Source organism: Triturus cristatus, chromosome 6 (genome assembly GCF_964204655.1).
Source record: "Triturus cristatus chromosome 6, aTriCri1.1, whole genome shotgun sequence".
Classification (NCBI taxonomy): Eukaryota; Metazoa; Chordata; class Amphibia; order Caudata; family Salamandridae; genus Triturus; species Triturus cristatus.
This window is the reverse complement of record NC_140589.1, coordinates 1,015,196,477-1,015,200,849: the sequence shown is the minus strand read 5'-3', so window position 1 is coordinate 1,015,200,849 and position 4,373 is coordinate 1,015,196,477. Positions and strand designations below refer to the sequence as shown.

The window sequence follows — 4,373 nt, the reverse complement described above, 5'->3', positions numbered from 1 at the left end:
TACCACTTGCTTTGGGCTGCATTCCCAAGCAATCCGACTCTGGGAAGACCCGATCCCGGAGCGCCGGGGGGCGCTACTGGCCTAACACCGTCCACGGGATGAGCTTCGCTCAGAAGGACTTGGGCCCCCTGAGCGATGCCAGGGAGTCGGTCTTTTGTATGCCACATTTCCCACGCCCGCCGCCGGGCGGGGATTCGGCGGTCGGCTCTTCCCTCTTCACTCGCCATTACTGGGGGAATCCTGGTTAGTTTATTTTCCTCCGCTTAGTAATATGCTTAAATTCAGCGGGTCGCCACGTCTGATCTGAGGTCGTAGTCGGAAGAAAATGCCGGAGCATCGGGGGGAGCTGCCGTGGGATGCCAGGCCCCTGCCGGAGCAGGGGCCTGGCGTCCCGGCAGCACGTGCGCCCTCTTTCCCCAGATCGGATCTGGAGGGGGTTCACCCTGCCCAGGAAGTCGGCTGTGGAGGTGGTCCCCGAGGTGCGTGCGCGCGGGCAGCCAGCGGGATACTACAGACAGCCACACAGCCAGGTGCCCCAGTACAAGCCCGGGGCAGACCGGACGCCGGACCCCCCCTCCCCGCCGAGGTGGGGAAGCGGGGCTAGATGGCAGGACCCGGTGAGGGACCCTGCCACGGGCGATCGGTGGGTCTGACCTTGTGGGGTGACGAAGGGAAGCAGAGCTAACCCTGCGACGGCCCCAGCCACATCCCAGGGAAGCCCCAGGGCGATTGACGATCGGGCGACCCTCAGACAGGCATAGCCCCGGGCGGAACCCGGGCCGCAAGGTGCGTTCGAAGTGTCGATGATCAATGTGTCCTGAAATTCACACTAATTCTCGCAGCTAACTGCGTTCTTCATCAACGCGCAAGCCGAGTGATCCACCGCCAAGAGTCACAGGCAACTTTACGAAAATGTTCGTCCAACTGCGGGCGCAGGAGAGGCGCGAGGAAGGCCATGCCATCCATCCACTACCTGCGTGGCGAGACGGCCCAGGAACCCCGTTCAAAGCTTTCCCTCTGGGAGTCAGACTGCACCGTTGGGAGAAAAAAACATTACCAGGCGCTCAGCCTGGGAGTCCACACAGGTGAGAAAGGGTGCTCCCGGTGCGACAGGAGCAGACAGCCTCGCAGCCGCCAGTCCCTCCAGGAGTATCCGGGAGGGACCGCGCGAGTCTTCAAACCCCTCGGCCCGGCCGCACGGGACCGGGTCAAACCAGATACCTGAAAATAAGGGAGGGTCGCTCCACCTGCACATCAGCCGTCTGTCACCGGGTGGCCCCAAGCCATGCTGGTGGACTGGCTTTGTTCAGCCCACCCCACCCTTGCCTGGGTCAGAGGCGCTGGAAGGGAAGAGTCAGGTGGCTCCCCATCCCGCACGCCTCCCACCAAGAGGAACCAGTGTCCCCTCGCAGACCCTCGTCGCCTTCTCTTCCAGGCCGCCCTGTCACGCAAGAAGGGCCACTTCTCGGTCACCCAGATCCCGGTCGGGCCAGGACGTGGGTGCCAGAGAGCCCAGCCAGCAGCAGAGCCTTTCGAGGGGGGGTGGTACCAGCCCAATGATGCACTGCCAGTCAATTTTCCCCCACTGTGGGTGTCATGCCGGGTGAGCTTAGGTTCCATCTCGGGAGGGTCTACCACTGTGCCCCTCCCAGAGAGGGACAGGGGCCGCCCCCCCATCCCCGGTCCCTTGTGCGTCAGTCGGGTCCTACCCGGTTGAAGAGGCCCGCCGAAGGCCCGGTCCTCACGCAAGCGCCCCATGCAGCCACGGACCGCTCCACCAGCTGGGGCATGCCAGGGCAGGGTCGGGTCCTGTGCCTAAGGTGTGTGCTTGCAGGAGGCAGCCGAGGGCTTCAGGCTGGCGCAGTTGGTCGCTCAGGCCGCTCCACCGGTAATGATCCTTCCACAGGTTCACCTATGGAAACCTTGTTACAACTTTTACTTCCTCTAGATAGTCAAGTTTGATCGTCTTCTCGCCGCTCCACCAGGGCCGTTGCCGACCCCGGCATGGCCAATCTGAGGACCTTACTAAACCATCCAATCAGTAGTAGCGACGGGTGGTGTGTACAAAAAGGCAGGGACTTAATCATCAAGAGGTTATGACCAGCACTTACTGGGAATTCCTCATTCATGGGAAATAATTGCAATCCCCAATCCCTATCACAAACGGGGTTGAGCGGTCTACACACACCTGTCGGCGAAGGGTAGACACGCGCTGATTCATTCAGTGTAGCGCGCGTGCAGCCCCGGACATCTAAGGGCATCGCAGACCTGTAATTGCTCGATCTTGTGTGGCTGAACGCCACTCGTCCCTCTAAGAAGTTGGACGCCAATCACTGGGGGTCGCGTAACTAGTTAGCATGGAGGAGTCTCGTGCGTTATCGGAATTAACCAGACAAATTGCTCCACCAACTAAGAACGGCCATGCACCACCACCCACAGAATCGAGAAAGAACTGTCAATCTGTCAATCCTTTCCGTGTCCGGGACGGGTGAGGTTTCCCGTGTTGAGTCAAATTAAGCCGCAGGCTCCACTCCTGGAGGTGCCCTTCCGTCAATTACTTTAAGTTTCAGCTTTGCAACCATACTCCCCCCCGGAACCCTAAAGACTTTGGTTTCCCGGAAGCTGCTCTGCGGGTCATGGGAATAGCGCCGCCGGATCGCTAGTCGGCATCGTTTATGGTCGGAACTACAACGGTATCTGATCGTCTTCGAACCTCTGACTTTCATTCTTGATTAATGAAAACATTCTTGTCTTGCACCGGGCCAAGAATTTCACCTCTAGCGGCACAATACGATTGCCCCTGCCGTCCCTCTTAATCATGGTCCCAGTTCCGAAAACCAACAAAATAGAACCGGAGTCCTATTGCATTATTCCTAGCTGAAGTATTCAGGCGACAGGCCTGCTTTGAACACTCTAATTGTTTCAAAGTAAACGCTTCAGACCCCCAGGACACTCAGTCAAGAGCATCAAGGGGGTGCCGAGAGGCAGGGGCTGAGACAGGCGGTAGCTCACCTCACGGTGGGCTGCCAGCTCGATCCCAAGATCCAACTACGAGCTCTTTAACTGCAGCAACTTTAATATATGCTATTGGAGCTGGAATTACCGCGGATGCTGGCACCTGACTTGCCCTCCAATGGATCTTCGTTAAAGGATTTAAAGTGTACTCATTCCAATTATAGTACCTCGAAAGAGTCCTGTATTGTTATTTTTCATCAATACCTCCCCGAGTCGGGAGTGGGTAATTTGCGCGCCTGCTGCCTTCCTTGGATGTGGTAGCCATTTCTCAGTCTCCCTCTCCGGAATCGAACCCTGATTCCTCGTTACCCGTGTTCACCATGGTAGGCACAGAAAGTACCATCGAAAGTTGATAGGGCAGACATCCGAATGAATCGTCACCGTCACAGGGACGTGCGATCAGCCCGAGGTTATCTAGAGTCACCAAAGCGGCTGGGCGAGCCCGGATTGGTCTTGGTCTTATAAATGCACGCATCCCTGGAGGTCAGTGCTTGTCGGCATGTATTAGGTCTAGAATTACCACAGTTATCCAAGTAACAGATGGAGCGATCAAAGGAACCATAACTGATTTAATGAGCCATTCGCAGTTTCACTGTCGCGGCCGTGTGTACTTACACGTGCATGGCTTAATCTTTGAGACAAGCATATGCTACTGGCAGGATCAACCAGGTAGCCGCACCGGGGTAGGTTCGAGGGGCCATGTGCCCATCTCCCCGGTCGGCAACCTTCGCACACCTCCCTCTCGGTAGCCTGCTGGGGGGAAGGAGCCCGCCCACCTGGGCAGGATGGCTGGCTGGAGGGGTGTGGAGAGGTGTGGTCGCATGGGCAACGGCAGGCCCAGCCGTCTCCCCTGGGAGGGAGAGGCAGGCCGAGGTGCAGCCTGAGCGAGAAGCAGAGGTGCCGGGACCTTGTGGCGGTGGCACCCCTCTGAACAGTCCTTCTGAGCTTCTGAGGAAATGTGCTGGGCGGAGAGGGGTGACGGCGTGGCACGCGGGGCCTACAGACAGCAGCACCCGAGGGCCTGGCACCACCCGACCCCTTCCGCTCGGGTCAGACCACTGGGGGGCACGAGCTGCCGGGGCCGCTCAGCCTTCACTCTGCTGGGTAGGGTAAAGTGCCTCCCGCCAGGCAGCAGGCCCTCGAGTTGGATGGTCCATGCGGGGTGGAAGCTCTGTGCTTGAAACAACAGCCGAGGCTGGCAAAGCAGTCCATCCCTAAACGGACCAAGAGTGCCCAATTGATCGGAGTACGGCTGGGGGATGCTGGCTTCGCGTCCCTGCCTGCTCCCGGGGCGAGCTGGCTCAGAGGAAAGGCCCATCGGGAAAGGGCTGAGCGGCAGGCACAGACCCGGGCCCCTG

General features: G+C 59.0%; 2 non-coding genes and 1 pseudogene across 2 annotated transcripts in view; all 3 read right to left on the bottom strand.

The window, feature by feature from the left end:
• LOC146820932 (28S ribosomal RNA) overlaps window positions 1-312 on the bottom strand; it is a 3,765-nt gene extending 3,453 nt beyond the window's left edge. The window contains exon 1 of the ribosomal RNA XR_014965078.1: window positions 1-312. This exon is cut by the window's left edge and continues 3,453 nt beyond it. This is a non-coding gene — a ribosomal RNA (28S ribosomal RNA).
• Window positions 313-741: 429 nt separating this feature from the next.
• On the bottom strand, window positions 742-894 carry LOC146820931 (5.8S ribosomal RNA). The gene has a single exon (XR_014965445.1). It is a non-coding gene; the product is annotated as a 5.8S ribosomal RNA (ribosomal RNA).
• A 995-nt stretch (window positions 895-1,889) lies between these two features.
• Window positions 1,890-3,687, bottom strand: LOC146820930 (18S ribosomal RNA; annotated as a pseudogene).
• Between the last annotated feature and the right edge of the window lie 686 nt (window positions 3,688-4,373).